The 27,514-nt window shown below is 42.1% G+C and overlaps 1 protein-coding gene and 1 pseudogene across 2 annotated transcripts in view; one reads left to right on the top strand and one right to left on the bottom strand.

The window, feature by feature from the left end:
* ARHGAP42 (Rho GTPase activating protein 42) overlaps positions 1 to 27,514 on the bottom strand; it is a 325,063-nt gene that overhangs the window by 154,628 nt on the left and 142,921 nt on the right. The window lies entirely within an intron of this gene.
* On the top strand, positions 6,869 to 9,136 carry LOC100944970 (annotated as a pseudogene). The gene has a single exon (XR_002772463.1). The product of XR_002772463.1 is annotated as a WW domain-binding protein 11 pseudogene (transcript).

Below are 27,514 nucleotides of genomic sequence, written 5' to 3'. Positions count from 1 at the left end.
CCACAGCTGCCCATCTACACCAGCGTGCCCTCCACACTCCCTATTACACAGCTGCCCATCTACACCAGTGTGCCCTCCACACTCTCCATTCCACAGCTGCCATCTACACCAGCGTGCCCTCCACACTCCCTATTACACAGCTGCCCATCTACACCAGTGTGCCCTGTACACTCTCCATACACAGCTGTCCATCTACACCAGCGTGCCCTGTACACTCCCCATTACACAGCTGCCCATCTACACCAGCGTGCCCTCCATACTCTCCATAGCACTTCTGCCCCATGTATGCCCTTGTGCTCATGACAATATACCCTCCTCTTACTGGCCTAACTCAAAAATCCTCGTTACTGTATATCCAAGTGGAGGTAATTATGGCCTCAAGATTGTTTCTTTCTCCACATTCTCAGCACTGACTTGGGGGCAGCGGGTGTGTCTGTGGCTCTGTGTGTGTGTGGCTGAGGCAGGGAGGTACATCCTTCCCATAATTCACTGTCCACCCCTCACCTCCAGTCTCCACCGGAATGGCATATTTCCTCCTGCTGATATTGGTCCACCCCTTCTTGGCAGTCACACTAAGAGTATTTTTGGAAAGAGAAATTAAAATCATTCATCTGTTTTAAATTCTCCATTGATGAATTTGAGCAAACTTCTGATAGTTTATAAAAGCAAAGAAAATGCATTAAAGAAATTTCCAATCATAGTTATTTTAGAGCAATTACATTTTAGCAGCTGAACATTAATGTATTTTAATCAGAACTTTTAGTATTTAGTCAATGGAAGATTGGTAAACCTTTGTGGAAGATTGAAGATAACTCATTGCATATGCAGTAAATTAAATTTCTTATTGCAATTGTCCATTAAGAGGTAGAGAATGGAAGTAAAGAGGAGAGAAGAGAGGAGGGAAATAAGGATGGAAAGAATTATGCAGGGTAGAGACGCATATAAACAAAGCAGAGAATGGCCTAACTAACGCAAGAGATGGCGATGACTAAGAAGTTAGGCAGATAGGGTGGGAGCCAATGTGTGCTGGGCAGGCTCCTCGTGGCTCCTAGAACCTCCCCAACCTGCATTAAAAAAGCTTGTGTTGAAATCAACCAAAATGGGAGGATTTAAACATGAAGATCAGCAAGCACAACAAATCTGGCTTCTCACTCACACACAAACACACATGGCACGTACATGCACACACAAGCCTCAGTACCAACAGTTACTGTATATATATAATGCACAGTTTTTTCCCAGATTTTTGAGGGAAAATTAAGGATGCACATTACACATCGCTCATACAGGAACAAAGGGTTCAAGGATTGGGATCCAGCGGGAGTAGGTGGAGAGACCTCCACAAGGGCAGCAATCGGGGGAGGGTGCAGTGCTGGAGCTTCAGAGGAGGGCTGCAGTTGTGAGGGGTGAGGCCTAGTGCCTGAGGCCCAGCCACATGGAGAGAGCCCACACAGGTCCTGGGACCCACCTGGCTGCCCACTAGCTGAGCAGCCTCAGAAGCTCCTGTCTGAGGGCCACCTGTGTGGCCGTGTGGGCTGCAGCCCCCTATGTGGCAGGAAGGGAAGGGCTCCCTGGAGAGAGGGAAGGGTCAATCTTCACAGAGCGGGCAGATGGGGAAGGACCATGCACACATAGCATGGGAGGTTTAGCCTTCTCAAGGTACGGCTCTCCTTGCTGAGAGCCAGCCCATTTCTCAAGGGGCATTTTCCTGAAAGTTGGGACAGAAAACATGGTGCACATTACACACAGGAGAGCATTTTACTTTTCACCAGTATACCACTGCCTGGAGCCACAGGTGTATCCTTACGAGTAACAATGGGGATCCATTCTGAGAAACACATCCGTAGGTGATTTCGTCCTTGTACAAACATCGCCAAAGTTGAGGCACAAACCTAAGACAGTACATCCCACTACACACTTGGGGTTTGTGGTATATTACTCCTAAGCTACTTAGGCTATGTGGTATATAGATTTTGGCTATAAGGCAGGGTATGTTACTGTACTAAATATTGCCGGGGATTCTAACACAACGGCAAGTACTCATGTATCTACATACATCTAAACATAGAAAAGGTACAGTGAAAATACAGTTACAAAAGAAAAAAATGGCAGACCGTATGGGGCACGTGCCACAGATGGAGCTTATGGGACTGGAGGTTGGTCTGGCAAGTGGCGAGTGCGTGTGAGAGCCCGGCAGGACATCACTGTGCACTGTGCACACTTCACAAATCAGCACTGCACGCTGGGTGCACTTTGGCTCTGCTATATTCACTTTTAAAGTTTTCTTTCCTCAATAATAAATTAACCTTACCTTACCGTGACTTTATACATTTTTTAATTCCTTCACTTTTTGATTCTTCTGTAATGACACTTAAAACACAAACACATTGTACAACTGTACAAAAATATTGTCTTTCTTTATATCTTTAATCTACATGCTTTTTTCTGTAAGTTTCATACTTTTTAAAAACTTTTTAAACTCTTTGGTTAAAAATTAGGAGACAAATGCACACGTTAATTAGCTCAGGCCAACACGGGTTCAGGATTATCAGCGTCACTGTTTTTCTTCACGCCCTGTCCCAGGAAGGTCTTCAGTGGCACTGACACACATGGATCTGTGATCCGCACTAGTAACAATGCCTCCTGAAGGACCTGCCGGAGGCTGTGTTACAGCTAACTTTTCTGTTTAATAAGTAGGAGCACACTCTGAGATGATGACAAAAAGCATAGTGGAAACACAGGAAGCACACAAGCCAGTAATAGCTGTTTGCCATCAGCCTCAGATCTTAGGTGCTCTATGTGACTGTGCATGCTGCACTTTCATGGGACTGGCAGGGCAGGAGGTCTGTTTACACCAGTGTCAGTGCAAACACATGCGTGATACCCTGTGCCATAATGTGAAGGTGGCTGGACATTCTTAGGTGACAGGAATTTTTCAGCTTCATCATAACCGTAAGGGACCACAGTCATAAACGCAGTTTACTGTTGACCAAAATTGCTCACAAGGTGTGCGACTGCACAGAAAGGAGGGGCAACATGAATGCATTGTTAGCAGGGAATGTTTCTAGCCAGCAATTTGTAATCACTCCTTCTCTGTCCAGAGTCAGCCTCAGGACCCTTCACAACCCAGCATCATAAAAGCTGCTATCACTCAGATTTGGAAAGCTAAAACTGGTCATCAGTACTACCACAGAGGTTTGTTCCAGGGTTGCTATCAAAGCTCAGAAGTCCAAAAGCCTTGCTTGTGTAAGTGTAAGTGTAAAGAAGTGCAAATGAATTTAATCTTCTGGATATTGGGAAGGATGGACTAATTGGAAATGTTACAGGATAGTAGATACATGTTTAAAAGAGATGCTTTAATAACTGGATAAAGGAATCTTGTATCGTTAACTCTCCTTAGTGTTGTTTGTAGTTTAATATAGGTGTCCTCCAAATAAATACATAATGTAGAATAGCCACATATAATGACCACATAACAATATTTCAGTCAAGAACAGATCATACAGACTACAGAGGTCTTGTAAGATTATAATGGAGCTGAAAAATTCCTCCCATCTAAGGATATCGCAGCCGTCATGACATCATGGTACAAAGCATCACCTCTTCCGCATTTAAGTATGCTTCACTACACAATGTACACAAGTCATTACCACTGTGTTACAACCGTCTCCAGTATTCAGTATAGCGATCAGCTGTATAGGTTTGCAGCCCAGGAGCCAAAATCTATATACCATATAGCCTAAATGTGTAGAGAGCTATACCATCCAGATTTGTATAAGCATACTCTGTGATGTGTGCTTGTATAATTTTTTAATAGTCCTTAACTATCAAAGTGCCTTGCCATGATGGAGATTCAATATATAATTGTTAAATTCAAGCAAAACAACATTAATTCTGATAGCCTTAATTAGGATCTGTATTAAATTACTGAAGCAAATACTGTCCCTCATAATATTATTGAGGATGGCAACATACCACGTAAAACTAAATATTTTTGAAAATAAGAAAATGATTTTTCCATTCTATGTGTTTTGATATATGCTATTTAATATAGGTATCAACTTCTATCTATACAGGTAGCAATGAACTTGACTCCAAGTTCATTGTTTCTTTTTTTTTTTGCAATTTTTGGCCGGGGCTGGGTTTGAACACACCACCTCTGGCATGTAGGGCCGGCGCCCCACTCCTTTGAGCCACAGGCACTGCCCCATTGTTTCTATCTTTAAAAGATGATCAGTCACAGATAAAAGTAACTGTCAATGTTCAGTGACTTCACATTCGCAGATGATTCTTTACTTTTAAATCGGGTTTCCATAAGAATACACTCTTATATATTCTAAGTCATGGCCACGGTGAACCAAAATAACAAAACCAGTAACCCTATAAACTTGAGATAGATGTTGCCTGTCAATCCTCCCTATTTTTTCTTCCTTGAAGTTGAGTTCACTGCTATGCTGAACTGAAGACTAAAAAGGAAAAATACAGGCATGGGCTGTGGCTCAAAGGAGTAGGCCGCCCGCCCCATATGCTGGAGGTGGCAGGTTCAAACCCATCCCTGGCCAAAAACTGCAAAAATAAAAAAAAAAAAGAAAAGAAAAGGAAAAACAAATGACTCTCTTAGGTTTTTTACTAGAAACCAGGAAAGAGGTTAGTGGAAAGAAAGGAGAAGAGTTATACAATGACAGGGGAAGATTAAACAGGTGTTCTAATAAGGGAAGTGGGGAAATGGATAACAGTAGTTATTGACCTCTTACTATGGGGTCAAGAAGTTCTCCTTTAGTCTTTACAACAACCTATGAAGAAGGGAACGCTATCACTCCCATTTTACGGATGAGGAAACTGAGGCCCAGAGAGGCTAAATGGTTTCCCAAGGTCACAAATAACTATAGAAGGTATCAGCGCTAGGACTTGAAGCCAGCCACATCCCTGCCCATCCTACACTCCCACATTGCACCTCCTCTCAGATAACAGAGAGTACACTGCAGGGCCCAAAATAAGCCTTAGTCCCAAAAGAAGTTACGTAACATGTGAGTATGGTTATCCAAAAATTTTTAAACATTAAAAAGTAAAACCAAAAAGAAGAGCTGTAGACTGAGAAGTGATCAGATTACATATTATTTTCATATTTTCTAATTTTTAAACCTTAAAATGTAGTGTTTTCTCTATTACAAATCTATTTTGAAAAATTGTATGTCCTGCCTACTGCTCCCCAAACACTACTGTGCCGATGCCATACTTACATGTGTGACAGAAAGTCAACTTTAGTAGAATTGTAATAATAATTTTCCTTGGCTTATGAAATACTTAGTTGCAATAGCATAAGGTAAGGATCATCATGGCTATTTTAGCAAGAGATCCCCATAATTATTAACTTAAGCAGGAGCATCTTCCTTACATACTTCTACCCAATTACAGTTAGAGAAATGAGAAACAAATGAGCATTCTTTCAGAAATGTAACCATAGCATTACTACCTTTTCCTAGTTTGCTTTCCCTGGAACAACATTTAACTTGGGATGTTTACGTCGTATATTATCTGGATATAAATAAACACAGGAAACATTGTAACTGGAACTTGTACAGTTAAGAAAAAACAGCACCAGAAGCTAATACACACACAAACAGCAGATCCTTACTATAAACTGCCCAGCGGTGTCTGCGCAGCTGAGAACACTTGAAGGATCTCTGGGGGTTCGGTGAAAGAGAAAATAATCTTTTTAAATAAATAATTTCTTAATTGAATAAGCCAGCGAGAGTTGTTAAAAAGTAAAACCAGGAAAAATTAATTACAAGAGAAAAACTTCAGAGCTTCAGTACAGAATCATGTAAATCCACAAACACACCCAAAGTTATCTAAGTCTTACAATTTAGCAAACAAGAATATGATTTATTTTGCAAAGATTTTCTTTTAAACTTTCCCAGGCATTTGAGCACAGGCTCTTAGTCATAGCTAAGAATTACTTCCCAAATAAGTTCCATATGTTATAACTCTGAGCTCTGGTCTTTTCCAAATCCAGATCTGGTCATAAACCACGGGCCAGTTTTCCACACTGCACAGCTGTCAAAAGCCTTACCCAATGAAGTAAAGAGCCTCTTCCAGCCCTTTCTGTGAGGTCTTATATCATGTGAAGTATGAGCAATATGTCAATACTAGAGAAATTTCCTTTATAACACATGACAAACAACATTAAAAAATATATACTTTTCCTTATCTGTGAAAAGTATGTCCCAACAGAAAATACAATCATTTAATAAATCATTAACATCTGATTTCTTTGGTCTTACCCTCAGGCCCTGACTCTAGAACTGACTCTGAGGATGTTTAAGACTCTCCTCCAGGAAAATGAAGCTTGGAAACTACTTTCCTTCCCGATAGCCTGAGACACTGAGATTCTCCTGCATTCCCCTGCTCACAACCTGATATAACACAAAGAAGCAATGCTATGCCCCACGCCACCTAAATCATCCTACATAATTATGAAAAATTGCTCTCGGGCGGTGCCTGTGGCTCAGTGAGTAGGGCAACGGCCCCATACACTGAGGGTGACAGGTTCAAACCTGGCCCCAGACAAACTGCAACAAAAAATAGCCAGGCGTTGTGGCAGGTGCCTTGTCATCCCAGCTACTCAGGAAGCTGAGGCAAGAGAATCACCTAAGCCCGAGTGCTGGAGGTTGCTGTGAGCTGTGACGCTGCAGCACTCCACCCAGAGAGACAGAGGGAGACTTTGTTTCTTAAAAAAAAAAAAAAAAAAAAAAAAAAGGTTCTCTATGGTTCCAGGACAGAACAAGGCTAAGAGACGCCAGCGGAGGGGACAGGAAATGACGTAGGAATCTCGCCGCTGAGCCGACAGGAGATGACGTAGGGATCGCGGTGGGGTGCGAGGTTTCAAGATGGCGGTGGCTGGGCGGTTGGCCGAGAGGCTGACCTAAAGGCCCTAGCAAGTAAGAGGGGCTGGGAGTCATCCCTTCCTTGCTTCTCGCAGCCCTGGGAGCCCAGCAGAAGTGTTTTTTTCTTTTTCTTAATGAAAAAGTAAACCACACAGATTATCAACATGGGACGGAGATCCACATCATCCACCAAGAGCGGAAAATTTATGAACCCTACAGACCAAGCTCGAAAGGAAGCCCGGAAGAGAGAATTAAAGAAGAACAAAAAACAGCGCATGATGGTACGAGCTGCAGTTCTGAAGATGAAGGATCCCAAACAGATTATCCGGGACATGGAGAAATTGGATGAAATGGAGTTTAACCCAGTACAACAGCCACAGTTAAATGAGAAAGTACTGAAAGATAAGCGTAAAAAGCTGCGTGAAACCTTTGAACGTATTCTACGACTCTATGAAAAAGAGAATCCAGATATTTACAAAGAGCTGAGAAAGCTGGAAGTAGAATATGAACAGAAGAGAGCTCAACTTAGCCAGTATTTTGATGCTGTCAAGAATGCTCAGCATGTGGAAGTGGAGAGTATTCCTTTGCCAGATATGCCACATGCACCTTCAAACATTTTGATCCAGGACATTCCACTACCTGGTGCCCAGCCACCCTCTATTCTTAAGAAAACCTCAGCCTATGGACCTCCAACTCGGGCAGTTTCTATCCTTCCTCTTCTCGGACATGGTGTTCCACGTTTGCCCCCAGGCAGAAAACGTCCTGGCCCTCCCCCTGGTCCACCTCCTCTTCAAGTCTTGCAGATGTATGGCCATAAAGTGGGTTTTGCCCTGGATCTTCCTTCTCGTAGAGGAGAGGAAGACATGTTATATACTCCTGAACTTGCTCCGCGGGGTCATGATGATGGTGTTTCCAGCACCAGTGAAGAAGATGGTTATCCTGAGAACATGGATCAAGATAAGCATGATGACAGTACTGATGACAGTGACACTGACAGATCAGATGGAGGAAATGAGGGGGATGAATTTGTACACCATGATGATGAAAGAGACAACATTGAAGGAAAAAAGTCAGGTCTAAGTGTACAATTTGCAGATATGCCAGAAAAATCAAGGAAAAAAAAGAACATGAAGGAGCTAACTCCCCTTCAAGCCATGATGCTTCGCATGGCAGGTCAGGAAATCCCTGAGGAGGGACGGGAAGTAGAAGAATTTTCAGAGGATGATGATGCGGATGATACTGATGACTCTGAAGCAGAAAAACAATCACAGAAACAGCATAAAGAGGAAGCTCATTCTGATGGCAGATCTACTGCTTCTTCCCAGCAGCAGGCTCCCCCACAGTCTGTTGCTCCTTCTCAGATACAAGCACCTCCCATGCCAGGACCATCTCCTCTTGGATCACCACCTGCTTCACCTTTACGGCCTCCTGGACCACCTACAGGCCTTCCTCCAGGACCACCTCCAGGAGCGCCTCCATTCCTGAGACCACCTGGAATGCCAGGACTCCGAGGGCCTTTACCCCGACTTTTACCTCCAGGACCACCAGCAGGCCGGCCCCCTGGCCCTCCCCCAGGTCCACCTCCAGGTTTGCCTCCTGGCCCTCCTCCTCGGGGACCTCCACCAAGGCTACCTCCCCCTGCACCTCCAGGTATCCCTCTACCACGTCCTGGCATGATGCGCCCACCTTTGCTGCCTCCACTTGGACCTGCCCACCCTGGGCTTTTCCCACCAGCTCCCTTGCTGAACCCTGGGGTTTTAAGTGCCCCACCCAACTTGATTCAGCGACCCAAGGCAGATGATACAAGGGCAGCCACCATTGAGAAGAAAGCCACAGCAACCATCAGTGCCAAGCCACAGATCACTAATCCCAAGGCAGAGATTACTCGCTTTGTGCCCACTGCACTGAGAGTACGTCGAGAAAATAAAGGGGCTACTTCTACTCCCCAAAGAAAATCAGAGGATGATTCTGCTGTGCCTCTTACCAAAGCAGCCCCCAAATCTGGTCCTTCTATTCCTGTGTCAGTACAAACTAAGGATGATGTATATGAAGCTTTCATGAAAGAGATGGAAGGGCTACTGTGACAACTTTTGATGCCAGACCAGGCTCCTGTTCACAACAGTGGCCCATGAAGAAAGAGGCTCTTGTTAAACTGAGCTGAAAGAGCTACTTCTACTGTCAGGGTATTTTCTAATTTCAGTTCAAGGAATATCCTAAAGTTTAGCCTTGTTGAGAATTTACTGCATATAAGAGAGAGTATTTCATTCAGAATAGATTAGTTATTGAAGCAGTGCTGCTAACATCCATTCCCTGTCACACCACCATTTCCATCCCATTTCTTCCCCTTCTCCAGTTCTTTGGAAATTTGTGATCAGGGGGATCTTAGTTCCTTATTTGTTTTGACTCTCTTCTTGTGTGCTGTGGGCACTGGAGTAGAGATTTCTGAAAACCCAGTTTATTTCATCTTGCCTTTGTGATTTGAGTTATTTTTAATATTTTCCTGTAAATATTTGTAATATTTTACTTACAGTGAAATGAATCACAATGCCATTTCCTAGTACAAAGCAAGATATGTGGGAAGAAAATGTATAATTCTCTGATTAAAACTATTTCCCACTCGCCTAAACTTTGAGTGTTTCCTGGAAAAAATAAATAAATGTTCTACACCAAGAAAAAAAATGGGGGGGACAGCGCCCATGAATCAGTGAGTTGGGCATGCTGGCCCAATATAGTGAGGGTAGTGGGTTCAAACTGGGCCCCAGCCAAACTGCAACAAAAAAATAGCCAGGCATGGTGGGCGCCTGTCATCCCAGCTACTCGGGAGGCTGAAGGAAGAGAATCACCTAAGCCCAAGCCCAAGAACTGAAGGTTGCTGTGAGCTGTGATGCCACAGCACTCTATAGAGGGTGACAAAGTGAAACTCTGTCTCAAAAAAAAAGAAAAGAAAAATTGCCCTCTTCTCTGTTTTTCTTTTGAAAAATAGAGAGACACTCCTAAAAAAGAAATATTAGCTCCTCAGAAGCCCATTTTACACAAGCACTAAGACTACTGTTGATTATAAAACCTTATCTCCACCTTATGTAGGATGCAAATAAGAATCCTGAGGAGAGAGCAATCCCTGTCACTCCTACTGTCCACAATCACACCCTATTTGTAAAACTTTCTACTTTCAGTAATTCTCTAACATGTTCTGCTATATAACTAAGACATATTTTAATTAATTCATCTAAAAATGCTGGGTGGAAAAATATGTGTCTTTGACTGAGTAATATAACAAAACCAACCTGTATGTTACAACCATCAAAGGAAAACTAGTTTAGCATACTAAAAAAAGACATAGGGTAACCACATGGGTATCCCTTACCCAGAAGCTTCCACTGAATCCCTGCTTTCCGTGGAATCATGATGGCAACTAGGTATATTTTCATGGCTTTTTGACCTAGACAAGCTTTTAAGAATTCCTTTCAGAGTAAAAGGGTCAAAGGCAGACTCAACTTACATTTCTCTTACATTTCAAGATAAGAGAAAACCCTACTCTGTCCATGGGTCAACAAATGCATTTTCATGCTTCAAACACCAGGTGGAGAGAAGACTTACACATCGTACCCCCAACCCAGACATTTCTGCTAAGCTCCTTATCTATAAACTAAGCATTCATCCCACTTCCACTTGGCATCTCAAAAGCACGCCCTCAAAACAGGTCCCAGACTTGTCCACTCTCCTGTCTATCTCCTCCACTGAGTGTTACCTTCTCAGTGAGCCTTCTCTAGAAACTCAGGTTAAGTCTTCCAACTCCCCAAGGATACCAACCACACCGGATGACAGAACTCTGCTGACCACAACGCACACCAGTCTTACTTCCTGCCCAGATTAGGAGTATTTTTAAGGAAGTGCCTATGTCTCCAGCTTCATTTTTGTATTCCCCAGGGCAGTATCTGAGGCATATACAGTAGAACCTCTGTAAGTTGCCCACCAAAGGGACTGTAACAGACTCATCAACATATGGAGGTGGTCAATGTAAGGAACTAGGCCTCCTGTACTGATACGAACATGTGGTACATGTCTATGAAAATTGGCTCAACCTTCAGCTTTTATTGAAGAATATTATCAAAAAAAAGATGAAGACAATTAGGTCAACATAAGGAGGTGGTCAGTGTAGGGAGGTGGTCAAATATGGAGGTTCTTCTGCAAATTATTGGCCAAAAAACATCCCCTGGTACAAGCCCCTTGGGTGGGAGGTAGAAGTAAGGGACGAGGTGACAGAAGGAATTAGAAGAGAGGAAAGTGAGAATGGAAATGCCAAAATCAAACGCAGATGACACTGCTGGACTTTAAATTCATGCAAACTGAATGTCACGTTCATATACCAGCTTCAGTCTCAAACCGTAGTCTGCTCACTCACTTACTGCTTGAGTGGGAGGTGTTCTGTGAACCACCTAGGAACAAAAATGCCTGATATGGACAGATTCATTTGCCTCTTTTGAAGAAAGAGAAGATTGTAATAGTTAGCAAACGTAGACCAAGTTACAGGTCAGCGGGACAAGCTATAGGTTTTTACTGCATTCAAAAGGCAACTTACGTCATTAAATTTTCACTTCTACTTTTAAAAGGTGAATGGATGAGATTAACTTCTAGAACTTACTATGTTTCTTTATCAACTCTAGTTACCATTTTGGAAATGAATTCTGAATCGGCACTGGGGATAGGAGTGAGATTAGGAATGCTGAATGCTATTTGGCAAGATACCTCATCCCCAGACATTTATTAGGGATAAATAAGCAATGACCTGCTGTTTTATCATTGGATGAGGCCTTGCTACCCTGTGCCAAAAATTCAATTAGGCTTAAAAACAACCTTAGAAGAATGAGGGGTCAAAAACACAGCTTCTCTGCTGATGGAGCTCAGCCAGGGAACATGTTATCTATTCCCACGTTACTAAGGTACAAAATGACATCACTAGGTGACATGTGGAGCACCTGGACAAAACGCCAACACAAGGGCAAGCCCAGGTCGAGCTGTTAGAGTGGATAAAAATGTTTTTAAAAAACGTCTACCTTTCCAGCTCCCCCCACTAAGCCTTGTCGGACCTTTACTCAGACTATATGCTGCCGCCACCACCACCTGTTCTCTCATTGTAGCCTCTTACCACGTATTATGCTCCCAGGAACCTAAGTTATATTTATTGTTTTTTTTAAATTTCAAGTTATTGTGAGGGTAAAACAACCAGGTCACAATTTTTGAATCTGTTAGGTAGAGTCCCTCCTGTAGTTGTGCGGAAGCTAATTTTTAAATATTCCCAATCATTAGCACACTCTTCGGTCCACCAATAAAACCTTAGTACTTCCATGTTTCTTTCATGAAGCCTTTGCTCCATCTTTCCCTAGGGACTAGTAAATCTGATAATTGTGCTGGTTTTCTGGCAGCTGCTAATATGCTTCTTGTGCTCTGGAAGCCAACTGCCCGTGGGACGTGTAAGACAACGTGATAATCCAGTGATGAGGCCGTCGGTGTCATGAACAGTCCAACGAGAGAGAAAACTGGGTTGGTGAAAAAAATACCAGTAGCTGCCTGCTAGATCTGCACGTCCAGCAAAATGTAAATAGGTTCTTATGTAAACTAGTGACAAGTTCTCATTAATATAACCAGGTAACAATGCCGGCCTCCTCAGTTTACACAGAAGGGTGATGGTGAATGGAGAAACAGCAGATGTGTACTCAAGGAAGGTCACTGTCTCAGCCAGAAGATATTCTTCATAACCATCCCGGTGAGAATTTAAAATCAGTCACAAATGAAGTGACTGCAAACCAAAGCAAGATGTTATTGATTGGACTTATAATACTTCAACCTTCCATCGTTAGACCATGATTCATGAGATAATACCTGTAATTCTATAACTTCAAATAGTCAATAATAATCAAAGAATTCAAATATTTATCAGGTAATAAATATGAAAGGCCTGCTCTCATGAAGTTCTTATGTTACAAAGCAGAAAATGATCAAAGAAGAAAAAGTAAACAGCAGAATATCAGATGATGAAAGGAGCCACAAAGGAAACCAAAGTCGGTGGCAGTGGGTAGCACTAATGGAAGCTGGGCGGTAAGCAAAGGCGTCAGTGAGAAGGCACCCGGAACTGTGACACGAGTCAGAACTACTTAAACCTGGAAGAAGTTTCAGGCAGAGAGAACAGCAAATGAAGATGTCCCAAGACGTGTGGCTGAGACGAGGGAAAGGGCACCATGAGAGCACAGCGAGGGCAGCAGCGGGTGGCAGGTGAGGGCAGAGCAGGGAAGGTGAGAGGGAGGGCAGGATGAGCGCAGAGGGAGGGCAGCAGCGGGTGGCAGGTGAGGGCAGAGCAGGGAAGGTCTTAAAAAAACATGATCTGAAATACAGACTTCTTCTATGTCAGTTATCACAAAAATGAAGGCTGTGATTATAATGACAAAGAGATGCAAATCCTATCCCAACTAGACCCTACATTTTGTGATACAGACCATTATTATTCATGACAGAGTCACACTTCTTGGGGTTTATAAAGTCACTGTTAGGGCAAAGAGTGAAATCCACTGAGAGCTGAAGGGAAGTTCTGTCCCTAAACCGAACTCAATCCTACAAGAATAAAAAAGCAACAACACTACAAAGGACGCAGAGAAACCCCTTTAGCGTTAACTGCCAGGGACTTCTCATCAAATTAATCCAAATAGTTACAGCTTTTATCTGTGACTCTACATGGACAAAACCTAACAATCATAAAGCAATCTCTTTGTAGGGCGACAGAAAGGGATTGTGTACCTGAATTAACCTGTGGTGCCCTACATTTATCACATTTGATGCCGTCTAATTATAAAGTAAGTGTCAATTTACACAAAAGTGTTTATGTCGTGATTTATCAAGAGGCAAACCTATAAATGAAATCTATTCTTCATCTGTCAAAGTTGGGCCAGATGGAAAATAATCCAGAGCTAAGAGGGAGTAACAACTGAGACAATCACAGCTCATCATGTCCCTTCTCCAAGGAAAAAGACTGAAGACCAAAGAGGATTCACAGTATAATTGTACGATCATTTAACAGCAGACCCACCACTAACATATTGCCTTATACCTACTTGAACTGAAATGAAATATCTTTCTTCATTCAGGGATTTTTCTATTAACAAATTTACTACTCTTCTCCTCCTCACTCTCCTGTTTTCTCCCCTTTTTGCTTCTCTCTTCTCTCCTCCTCGGTGCTGCTCTGCAGCCTCCCTCCCCCACCAATAAAGACCTTTGTACGAGCAAAAAAAAACAAATTTAATACAGATTTGGAAACAACTTTAAATACTCTTCTATATTATCAAGAATCAATTAGGTACTTCATCAGAAATGAATAGCATTACAGAAATATTCAAATTCTAAACCCCCTCCTTTTTTTTTAACCCTTCCAGTTGACAGAACATGGGAGGGAGAAGGACAGTGATCTTAGTCGGATGTTCCTTTCCTGACATGCTCTATAATCATTTTATATAACTGAGTAAGTTAAAGAAAACTGGTACTAAATACCATGCGTCAATTAGTTATTAGCATCATAACATTAGATAACTCAGAAATATATACTTTACTATATACTCATTTTATACTCTCATATAATACTTTACTATTTACTCATTGACTATTGAGGCCTTTATATTATTAGTGCTCAGAAGTGGGGAGTTTTAGGCAGTCTCTTGACCCCTCCTTGGGAGGAAATGCTCAAGGGACAGAGGGACATTTTCAAACTTCATCTCCTTTTTGGAAATCCCTGCAATAGAAAATCACTGTTCTGGACAGGGGTGTGGCACAGCCCTCAGGTGAGCTAATGCAAAGAGATGAGAAGAACTGCTTTGTAAAGGACACACCATCATTCTGTAGCAAATGTGGAAATACAATATTTAGCTATTTTAAAAGTTTATAGGAACACGTTCGGGACTCACACTCAGTAGATTCTTTCAAAAGTTCTTTCCTCCTTGTTAGCATCACGTCACGTTCTTCACAAGCCCGACATACTATGTAATTTAAAAACTAGATCATATATCCACTTTCTATTTGAATTCTAGTCTACAAAGTAAAAACTAATGCCTCTGTCACATCACACATGTGCAAGGTGGCAAGATGGTCCGGTAGTGCATTCTTCTTCTGGATAAAGTGTGGGAGATTGGTCCAGCCCCTTGTCGGCCCCTCCTACCAGAAGAACCAGTGGTTACTTGACGTGCTGCTGATAATCAGGACTCCACAGAGGGAGGAGTGGCTCACCCAGTGTCCACCTTGGCCCTGGGCAGCCACTTCTGTTCTCTGCTGTCTTGGAACCTACTCCAGATATCCTCATGTTTCCTTTTTCTTCACGGCAGATCCTGTCTGAGGTGTTCCACTGAGCTGCTCGTTAGAAGTTACAGTATGTTTATTCCAATTAACCCGAGAGTGACTTCAACACCTCCATGTTCCCAGTTACTCAGACTCCTCCAGGCTGGCCACAGAGGGCGTTCAGGCCATTGTTTTTTATTAAGAGAAAGCATTCTGCCTTCCATTAATCAGTTATCTGAAAGTTCATAAAATATCAATGAGAGAGATTCAGAGTCTGCAGATACTGCTACATCTTCAGAGCACAAATGTCATAAGAATGGCTAGCCAGCAGTTATGAAGCCACGCTCTACTTAAGTTAATAAAACTAAGACCTGAGTTAAGACCTGAGTTAGCATTCACTACCTACCGATTACCTTGCTAGCTACTAAGGGATGTTCGGCTACTGTATTACAGCTTCGTCCTATGATACGTAGTACATAATAGAGTCATAATATAAGGAAATGGTATCTAATACATGGATGGCTTTTGTCCTAAAAGAGGTTATAATTTCATTAGGGACACTGACAAAACTAAGAGAAACAGCTTCAACAGTGAAGACTGGCATAAAACTAAATAATAAAAAGGAGATGGGAGGCTCGGGGCCTATGGCTCAAGCACATACACCTGAGCTGGCGGGTTCGAATCCAGCCTGGGCCTGTCAAACAACAATGATGGCTGCAACCAAAAATTAGCTGAGCTGTGATGCCACAGCACTCTACCCAGGGCAACAGCTTGAGGCTCTATCTCAAAAAAAAAAAAAAAAAAAAAAAAAAAGATAGGGGAATCAAGATGAAATTGAAGCTGGAGTGTTTACTAACAAAACTATTTTTTTGTTCCTATCAATGACTGATAGCTCTTATCAATTGAGCTGACAGGCTGAACAGAAAGTTTGTTAACACTGTCATGCTCCAAACAGGATCTTCAAGCATCTTACAGAAAAACCACAATATTGTATAGTAAAATAAAATAAACTTTAAATGGTTTTAATAAAAAAGGCAATAGAAGAATAAAAATGGCAAGATAAAAATGGTGAAGCCAAATTAATGAACAAAATTCATCCCTGAATTTCTACAGAACTGGGCTATGCAAAACCCTCGGCACTCCCACTCTGAGCAGCGTGAGAAGCCTCTGCCCTCATGGGGCACGAGCTAACGGCTTACTGCTCGCCATCTCCATGTTATGAAAAATGGCATGACATCATAAATGTCTCTCCACTGAGCCTATTTCTTAAGTATTTATTTTTGTAAATAAGAGGCAAGAAAATGCCCCTTATTAGAGTCATTGAGACATTCAACTTGGTGAGTAAGAGACCAATGAGGAGGATGTCGGTACACAGTGTCTTGTCTCACAAAGGGCTCACTACTCCCAAAGGAGGGAAGGTGAGCTCAGAGGGGAGACGCCTGGTGGACACCACTATAACCAGTGATCCGAGGTTCCATTCACAGTATTGAGACAAGATGACATCAGATGCCTTCATTACTGCCCCAAATGCACACCTTGAATTTATTGAGAAGGAAGCATCCGACAAACCCCAACTGAGGAACAGTCCACAAAACAGCTGGCCTTTCAAAGATGTCAATGTCATGGAAAACAAGGAGTCATGAACCAGTCTAGATTTTTACATCCAAAGCCAAGAAAAAATTTCTATAAAGCACGACTATTGTGACAACAATTTTAAAAGTCTGTAGCAACAGAGTTCTACCTGGGCTAAATTTCCTAATTTGCATAACTACATAGTCATCATGTAAGAGATTGTCTCTGTCTTAGGAAACACACTTAAATATTCAGGGGTTACAAAAAAAAAGCATAGTAGTTGAAACTTATTCTCAAGAAACAGAGTTGCTAAAACAATGTGGCAAAACAGTGAAGGGTATAGGAAAGTTCTTATTGCTATTCTTGAAACTTTTCTAGAAATTAATTTCAAAATAAAATGTAAATTTTTTAGTAACTGCTAATGAAAGTATGAGGAACTTAACCACTTTCAACACTCTTGTCCTCATGACTCAAGAACTATTTCAGTATTTCCAGAAGCCAAAAATCTTTTGCTAGACTGACCATTTACTTATGATATGATTTATTTACCTCTATATACAGAAAATAGAAGGCAATCAACATGCAAGCTGACTGTACATAAGGGACAGCTGGAAATCACAGTAAGATGTTTTAAATAACAGACATTGTAAGTTTAGTAGGTGGTTTTAAAAATGTATGTATATTGAGCTTTTCATTTAACTTTAAAAAAAATTCTTACTTACCTGAAGTTAGGTTTTAAATTTAAAAGAAAAGCCTAACCACTCTGTAGCAAACAATGAAAGCTTGGGTACACAAAAAGTTTTACTAAATCACCATTTTATGACAGTTTATTTGTAACTTTAAATTATTAGGAAAAGCAGAGGGAACAACAGAACATAAATTCTCAGTAATTTAAACTTGATAGTCTCCAATTACGGTTTATATATTTCCTTTAACTCTGGCATTTAATCTAGCTAAAGGCTGATCATCTAGGATGGGAAGTTTCATGTTCTCCCTTTAAAAGTCTTTTAGCATAATGTAAAATTCTAACCTTCCTTCAGGAACCAATAACACACTGTTTATACTGTATACTGTTATTAACAGTATACTATTTCTACTGTATTACTATTATTAATAGTATACTTTTATACTATTAATAACACACTGTTTTATACTATTTAGGTTAACAAAAATTCTATTAACACATAAAACTAAAAGTTGATCTGCAAACATTTTAAGAAAAACAAATAGATTATGAAATTAGAAGATTAAACTCTCAATAATTGCATGGTCATGGGCAAGTCAACAAAACTATCTGATGCTCAGTTTTTTGATCTATAAGAGGATGAGATTTGACTAACCAATTTCTCCTGAGAAATTACTTGTAACTCCTGTAATGAGGATGTGTCACTCGTTAAGTAGGCTCTTATCTGGCGTTTCTGTCTTGGTTTTGATGAATGACCCCAAATCCCAAAAGATTTCCTTGTTTGTCTGCCTCCATAATCACATTAACTAGATAATTGGAAGAGCAGGGTGGGCCTGGAAATCCAAGGTTAATCATATGATAAGAAATATTCAAATACACTTTGAATCCAAAGTCAGATTTATTCCTGGCAAATACTGGCTTAAACCAGAAGGAAAACAAGAGCAGGAAAGAGCAATTAGCTGTTATATCAAATGGGCATTCAACAGGATACATGTAAGTACATGCCCTACTGTTATGACAAAATGAAGACTGAAAATTTGAGATGAAAAAAGTACAGCTACCGCCACATGATTAAGACAGAAATGATCTAAATTGCACTCCTTCTGAAATACTGCTTCTAAGATGAGTATCACATGGACTAAGCTTGTGATGGGAACCTCTATGCTGAGTTTCCCAACAAACGTCTTGCGCGTGTCTGAGAGTCTTGTGTTCAGTTCAAAATCTTATGAAATGAGCCTGGCCACAAAGCAAAGGTTATTTTAAGAACCATTACAACACAAAGCAGCATTTAAGAAGAGCAAGCACCACCAGCCACAGTGAACTCACACAGAAACACGCTGACGGACTCGTCAAGGCAATCTTAAGTCTTAGTACTCTGGAACCATTAGGGTTAAATTAGAAGATCACATGTCCATGTATAATTGTAGGTACAGAGAGGGTATATACAGAATATAAAATGCTATAAATTCATTTAAATTCCTTTGGCATTCAAGGATCAATGTGATGTGGAGGTCCCTGGGGAGATTTAACCAAGAATAACATTCCATGAAGGAGGAAGAATCCCATGAGTTGGACTTGCTCACAGTATAAGTTGGGGAAAAATAAAGATGAAACTCTATGCCAATTGACACATGTCATACCCTACATGATGGTGTGCAATCTAATGCAGAATATTAGTTCACTGAGATAAAGTATTTTGTTTGTGAAAATTGGGTGAATAAAGTCAAGCCAACCCAAAATTTATAAATCTTTAGAAAGTTAAAAAAAACCAATGTTTCTAGATAGGAAATTCCAGGCAAGAATCTAAAATCACTTCGGTATATTAGACCCAACACGCACACACACAAAGCCCTCAGAATTTTCTTGCAAGGGGGCTCTGATCCCAGTTAATCCTCCCTTCTTACATCCTCCTTCTTTATCACTTTACTCATACCTTGGTCACGGCATTTATGACCCTCTGTTGCAGTTCGTTTGGCTACAGTTTGCCTGGACTCCTGCCCACTCCCTGATATTAACAGTGCCTCCAGTGCTACAGGTATTTCTTCATGTTGTGAGTGTGACCTTACGATGCCCAGCACTGCCTTAGCCTTGGGATCTAAGTCCTGCTCCATCTCTCCAACTTTCCCGTTGGCATCACTTGGTTTGGCCAGCACCTCGTGACAGCTGGAGCCGTGACTTCTGCAGTAATCTCACTGTACAAACTCAAACTGCAGCCCAGCCCAGACACCAGGGACTTGCCTTAGGCTTGACCTCTACAGTCAGTTTATACTGCACAAATTAAAAGAATATAGTAAACTAAGTTTTGATACATAAAAGGAAAACTAATTAATCAGAGATGACTGCACAGTGGCTCTGACAGCTGACTCTGGAACAGACAGACCTGGGTTCAAACACAACTCTGTTACTGTGCACCTGATGAGCTGGTAATTAAACTCCTCCAAGTGTAAATCTTGACAGCTATGGAATAGAAAAACTAGAAGTTTACATAAGATTATGCATGTTAAGTTTCCTTTTTTTTTGAAGACTCACTTTGATGCCCTTGGTAAACTACTGTGGCGTCATAGCTCACAACAACTTCAAACTCTTGGGCTCAAGGAATCCTCTTGTCTCAGCCTCCAGAAGAGCTGGCACGACAGGCATCCATCACAATACCCAGTTAGTTTTTAGAGATGAGGTCTTGCTCTTGCTCAAGCTAGTCTGAACTCCAAAACCCAAGCAATCCACCTGCCTAGGCCCCCCCGAGTGCTGTAATTACAGGCATGACCCGCCAAGCCCAGCCTACCAATAGGAAGTATTAGCAACGATGCCTTCCATATGGGAAGCAATATGGCCACCACCTTGTTAACCATTAGAAATGGGATACATTTTATTTTCCAAACCTAAGATTTTATTATGAATCCTTGAAAAAGAACTGTCACAAATTCCTAATGACATTTAGTGGAATTTTTAAAAAATTTACCTACCTTGTTTTAAAATGTATCTGCAAATTCATTATCACTTCCCCCATCCACAGGCAGCCCTAAGCCCCCTGTTCAACATGGCCACCAAGAAGACTCATTTCTACCATGTATAAAGCAGCAGCAGTGCCCTCTGTGAGTTCACAGGCTAAGTCAAAAGAGGTGACACAGCTTCTGTGGCATGAGCCTTGAAGTCCTTATTCTACAAGTAAGAAGGCTACCCTCAAGGATCATGCTAGAAGGATTATGTAGAGAAAGATCCCTAAAGAACCCAAGGTCATGTGCTCATTGTCTGAGTCTTTCTAGCACCACGCAGAAAACATGTGAATCATCTGGAGCCCTTAGACGACTGCGGCTCCAGCCTCTGAGCCACCCCAGCTGACACCATGTGAACATGATGAGCTACCCCCGCTGAGCCCTGCACAAACTGCAGATTCATGAGAAAAATAAATGACCCTGTTTCAAGACACTAATATTCGAGTTGCTTTGTTACACAACATTGGAAAACCAGAATACTATCCATTTCTTCTTAATACTGGACAGCACAGTTACAAGACACTCAGTAGGATGACACAGCATTCTCTAATAAAGAATTAGAACTCCCTAAAGCTGAGGACTTTTAGCACAAGTTGGTCGTATTTGTGTCAACCACAATGTGCAAATCTCAGTTTCAATTCTGGATAATAACTTCATTTTCAATGTTGAGCTTCACAGCAGAGATAAAACATCAATGACCTTTGGCCAAACCAGTCAAAATTCAGAAAACTTGGGATGTGGCAATATGCAAAAACACAGAGTTAGATTTTTATTAGCAGCCTGTATTTACAACTACAAAACCCACACTCTAGTCAGCTGTGATGCCAAGGGGCAGTCTTCCCTCCTGGTCTCCTGCCCACTGAAAAAGGGTCCAGCTTGCTGCTCAGCGTACCAGAACCCTCCCACGTCGTATTTCAGGGCCAATTACTTGGATTCAAGTTCAGCCTTCTTTTTTTTTTTTTAGTAAAAGACATTTATTTTCCAACAAGTGTGCTTCCTTCTATTCCACATCTCGTGCCACCACAGTGCCCAGCGGGACACCACATCTGGGCCAGCTAACTTTTTCAAGATACAAATGACCGGGAAAGAGAAAGGAAACTTAACCAGTAAGTGAATATAATCAATAACCTGTAAGAAATAATAAACTGCAGAGTCAGTGCAATGCTCAAAACTGTCTTTCTAGTAAACGAACTCTTAACGGAACTTTCCAGTCAAAAGAGAATCCATGACCTTCACATAACAAGACCTTAGAAGATTCTGTCTACACACCATGTTAGGAGGACTTTATTACGATTTGTGTGTACAACAGGAAGTTTTTAATGGCGAGGAGAAAATCCAGTTTAAAGTGGTTTAAACAAAACAGAAATACATTGGTTCACATAAACTGGTAGGAAAGCTTCAGATCTGGCTAATCCAGAAATTAAAAGATACCATCAAAGATCTAAGTTCTTTCAGCCTCTCTGCTCCCTGGCCCAGAATGTCAGCCCCACCAAACTGCTCACAGATTCCCACCAAACCCTTGCCATGTGCCCTACTCTGTCAGGTAAGGTCATGAGCCTGACACAGACGCCCTGTGCCACGTGGCCTCGGCCTGGGTGCACAGAGCATCTGACTGGAGCAGCCAGATCCCACGATGGGTGTGGGCAGACAGGGTGACGTTCCAGGACACGCTGGTACTGCACAAAGGGAAACAGACCCCATGGATGCAAGAGACCAACTTCCGCCTGTCATCCCAGCACTCTGGGAGGCCAAGGCAAGTGGATTGCCTGAGCTTATGAGTTCAAGACCAGCCTAAGCAAAAAAGCGAGATCCTGTCTCTACTAAAAATAGAAAAACTGAGGCAGGAGGATTGTTTGAGCCCAAGAGTTGGACGTTGCTGTGAGCTATGACGCCATGGCACTCTACCCAGGGAGACAGTTTGAGACTTGATTTAAAAAAAAAAGAAGACCAACTTCCAAGTCCACTAAAGTTCAAATTCCTAAGTGGCCTATTTGACCAATTAGACAAAGAAATTCTTAAGCTTCTAATTGGATTTTGTTTTAATTCACATCACATCAGTTTTTATCTTAAAGTATGGTTAGGGCAAAGGAGGCATAGAATATATTTTCCCATTGAAGTAATATATTTGTCATGTGCCCAAATTAGCTCTGGTATATTTAAACCCTTATAGTAGAACTATTTAAGCTGGGAATGCATCTTTCCCTCCTTTCCCAGTGAATCAGAAAAAGCAGAAAGCCATCTATAGGCGATCGTGCCCTGGCACCAAGATGGCAGAGACCAGGGATTCCCAAGCCACCCCCAGCAAGAACAGCAAAAATAGCCAGAACAAAATCTTCCATAGCAGCAGCCCGGTTGGTGGGAATACGAGTGCCCCCAACCAAAGCCATCTGTGCTTACAGAACACTGGTGAGTCACGTATAAACTGCTTTATCTGATATCTTCTTGACACCCCTCTGCCCCCACAAAAACCCTATGATTAATTTTTTAGTACCATGCTATACCCTAATGATGTAGAGATGTGGATGAATCCTTGTAAGTCAAATAAATCAGTCCTGTGTTTTTGTTAAATAAGTTTCATATTTCATACATTCTTCTTGAACAATTTTGTTTCAGAAACTCAGAAATCGTGTAAGCAAACCTTGTTCAATAATCAAACGATGGTATTTATGAGAACACTGACATGAGTAAACTGAGCTACCCGATGGTATTTATGAGAACATTGACAGGAGTAAACTGAGCTACCCAGAAGTGTTTGTCAACCTTTTTTATCTCTTGAACCTATAGTTAAATTTCCGTGGCACACTTTGATTATGTTGGTCAAATAAAAGAATTTATAAATATATACTTTCTGTGCTTTGGTTCTTTTGAAAATAATTTAGCTAATGATATTTAAATATTTTTGAGGCACACCTAAGATCCTCTCATGGCACACGGTAGAAAATCCCTGCCTTACAGGGTCCACCTCCCACTTAATCCTGCCGACTGTGAGGCAGAGGTCAATGGCCTCAGTTCACACACATGGAAATTTAGGCTACAGGTGCTTTGGTAATGTATCCAAGTTCACATGACTAGAACATGGTAGAGAAAGGGTTCCACCACAGCTGATAAGAATCCAACATCCAAGTGCAGAAAATTCCAACATAATTTGCAAACACTTTATGAAATTGGGTCTAGTTATCATTAGAAAATGTTTAAAGTATGACCAATTTCCCCTCTTTCTCTTACCCCATACATTACTCATGGTATTTTAAGAAGGGAGAAAAAATATGTTCCTAGAATAATATTTTCCTCTGCTTTCTTCCCTTTGGTTCCCAAATAGTAACTCACGCTGCCCACCAAGGTTTTTGTGAGCAGGACATTGACCTGACCAGAGCTGACAAATTGCCCTTCTGTCCTCCACTTCCCAGCAATGCCAGATGACGGTCTTCTGGATGACACTGTTATCATAGCTGGCACTAAGATAACTGGTGCAGTCTCTGCTCACTAACGCAGAAATTCTACCCAAGCAACAGTCTGACAAGAATGTTGGCATCAGAGATGATCTGAGACGTTATTCCCTAGATGAGGGGCTCTCCGGCAATAATGTGTGCAAGGAACCCCGGGGGTCTCGTACACGCAGGCTCTTGTTCAGGTCTGCAGCAAGCCTGATATTCCGCGTCTCCAACAGGCACTCAGGTGAGGCCGACGCCCGGCTCTGAGAGGCCACACTATGATCATGCTGTCACAGGAGAGCTCACCAGGAACAAACAAAGTGTGTCCTCTCCAAAGCAAACACTCCAATTACAGTCACAGGCTGCCGATGTTAATCTTAAATGGCATGGTAGCTCTCCTTTTCCAAATTGGTGTTTTTAACTTACTGCCTTCCTGAATTTGGTGCTGGCCCCACAAGGAGCCTTTCCCAAAGAGCATTCAGTACAATGCTGGTCTAGCTTGGAAAATGGACTCATCTTGGGGAGACAAGCACATGCATATTTAAAATTCAGATACACTCTAGTTCCAAATAAAAGCGACTTGACCAAAGGTTTCTCAAAGTAATTAGACCATGGAATCTCTTATCGCTCTAGTTCTTACTAACATGCTATTAATACTGTGAATATTGTTATTATTCTATTTGGATAATCCAAAGTATATAGCTTTATTTCTTTATTTATTATTTTATTCTTTCTTTCTTTTTCTTAGAGACAGAGTCGTGCACTGTTGGCCAGGCTCAAGTGCAGTAGCCTAATCATAGCTCACTGTGACCTTGAATTCCTGGGCTCAACCAGTGCCCTTGCCTCAGCCTCCCAAGTATCTTAGACTATAGGGACCCATTACCATGTCTGGGCTAATTTTTTTTTTTTTTTTTGGTAGATACAGGGTTTCCCTATGTTGTCTAATTTGGTCTTGAACTCATAGCCTCAGACAATACTCCTAGCTCAGCCTCCCAGAGTCCTGAGATTATAGGCATGAGCCACCATGACTAGTCAAAAATATGTAGTGTTGATCAGAATTCTGCCCTAGCTAAAGGGACCAAAGTTTGAACTCTAGGAATTAGGCCTATCACCAAAGTTACTTATTATAAATATCTTATAAATCTATATTGCATGAATTTTGTTGAAAATAAACTTCAAAGTGAGGAAATAACTGATTTGTTAATTTGATGTACTATCAAGGTATCCTTAATAGTTAGAAGATTTTAAAAACAATTTATAGGCTTGGCGCCCATAGCACAGTAGTTACAGCGCTGGCCTCATGCACCAAGGATGGTGGGTTCGAACCCAGCCCGGGCCTACTAAACAATGACAACTGCACCAAAAAAAATAGCCAGGTGTTGTGGTGGGCACCTGTAGTTCCAGCTACTTGGGACGTTGAGGCAAGAGAATCACTTAAGCCCAAGAGTTTGAGGTTGCTGTGAGCTATGATGCCACAGCACTCTACGGAGGACAACATAATGAGACTGTCTCAAAAAGAAAAAAAAATTATAATAATCAACAGATGTCAAGAGAGCAAACAGCATACAACGGTAAACAGAGGAATAATTATAGAAAATGCCAAAACGAAAGCTTATTAAATGTACACACAATATAGAAAAGCACAATTTGTTTACTGAACAATCTGGTAGTCACTGGCCAAACTGGGGCCAACGGGACAGCCATTCAGAAAAAATTGTTGTAGCACAGTAGAATAAGTAGGGGACGGACACTAGAAAGACACCCCACATGTCCTACTGAGCTCCACTGGACCTGCCAATGTGTCCAGTTAAAATACTTCCCCAGTCCTGTTTGTAACCATGACTGGCCCTGTGATGGTAGGATTTACCTGGTAAGGTTTCTTGCAAAGCTTTTGTTTTTTTTATGAGACAGAGTCTCATTTTGTTGCCCCTGGTACAGTGCCATGGGGTCATAGTTCACAGCAACCTCAAATCTTGGGCTTAAGTAATTCTCTTGCCTCAGCCTCCCGGGTAGTTGGGACTCCAGGTGCCCACCACAAGACCTGGCTATTTTTTTTAAGAGATGGGGTCTTGCTCTGGCTCAGGCTGCTCTCCAACCCCTGAGCTCAAGCAATCCACTGGCCTTGGCCTCCCAGAGTGCTAGGATTACAGGAATGAGCCACTGCACCTGGCCCCTTGCAGCAAAGCTTTTTAAGAGGTATAAACTGACTTTTTTTTCTCCAAGCCACCTATCTTCCTCCTGCCTGTACCTGATGCCAGATAGTATGACTGCCATAAAGCAACCATCGCCTTGTGACAAGTGTGAGCATGAAGGTCACATGCTAAGGATAGTAAGAAAGGAGAGTGAAGGGTCTGGGCTCCGACAGCCATCACCCCTGCTACCTGCCGCCAAATTTCTCCTTTTAAGAGGTCAGTGAACCCCTTACTGATTCTAGCCGCTGTCAGCTGAGTTTCCTGCTACTTGCAGCCAAACGTGTTCCAAGTTACTTCACTTGCTGTATTATTGACTACTGTGCATCTCAGGCAAGTACTGGGCCTCACATTATACATCTACTAAATGGATAGGAATATGTCAGCAAACCCAAAAGAGCAGAGTCAGATGAGCAGCAATCCAGCCCTGGTGAAACCACAACAAAAAATAGCTAGGTGTTGTGGCGGGTGCCTGTAGTCCCAGCTACTGGTAGGCTGAGGCAAGAGAATCTCCTAAGCCCAGGAGCTGGAGGTTGCTGTGAGCTGTGATGCCACAGGACTCTACCAAGGGCAACAAAGTGAGACTCTGTCTCTAAAAAAAACAAACAGTAAAGCAGTATTGTTCAACAATTAATGGCAGCTAGGCCCCACTGCTATTTAAAGTTAAGCACGTTGGATGTGAGAACTCTGCAGGCACATCCAGGCAGCAGACCCCCCCCCCCCACTGGAGGCCTCCCAAAATCTATATATGATGGTGCTGGTCATATATATGTTGGGACCACCATCAGGGTTCAGCACACTTGTGGGCGTATGTGGTAAACTGGTTTCTTTCACAGAAGAATTATAGAGACAATGAGGTGTTCTCCAGAAACCAACAAGGCTCAGGTATCAGAGATGAGCAGGGTGAGTATTCGTGTGGCAGGAGTTTCTCAAATCTGTCCCTGGCTCAGCTCTGAGAGACTGAAATAAAGAAGGTACTAAGAAAAACCATAAAAGATCTTCCCTGGAACTTTGCAAAACACTGAAAGATTATTTAAAAAGGCGAGGTGGAGGGAGGACTCCCAGAATGTAACACAAGGGGGATAAAGCCCTGCCCTCATGCTTCCCCACTGAGGACCAACCCCGCTGGGCAAGTGTGGACATGGGGGGCTGAGGCTGGGGAGGAAAGCCCTGCCCTCATGCTTCCCCACTGAGGACCAACCCCGCTGGGCAAGTGTCAAGTGTAGACACGGGGGCCGAGGCTGTCCAGCAGATTAGGCACCCAGACCTTCAGGACTCTGGGCACATTGCCAGCCAGTGTCTTTCTCCTCCCCTGGTCCCTCTGGATCCGCTCAGCTAGAGTAGCCCTTCACCTGCTCGCAGGATGAGACTAAGCCCTGGGACTTTTCTCAACACTCAGGAAATGAAAGGCCTCTAAACCTCCTTCCCACCCGACCCAACTGGC

This window comes from Otolemur garnettii, unplaced genomic scaffold (genome assembly GCF_000181295.1).
Source record: "Otolemur garnettii isolate 467f Iridium unplaced genomic scaffold, OtoGar3 scaffold00001, whole genome shotgun sequence".
NCBI classification, from domain to species: Eukaryota; Metazoa; Chordata; class Mammalia; order Primates; family Galagidae; genus Otolemur; species Otolemur garnettii.
This window is presented reverse-complemented; position numbering and strand designations above follow the sequence as displayed.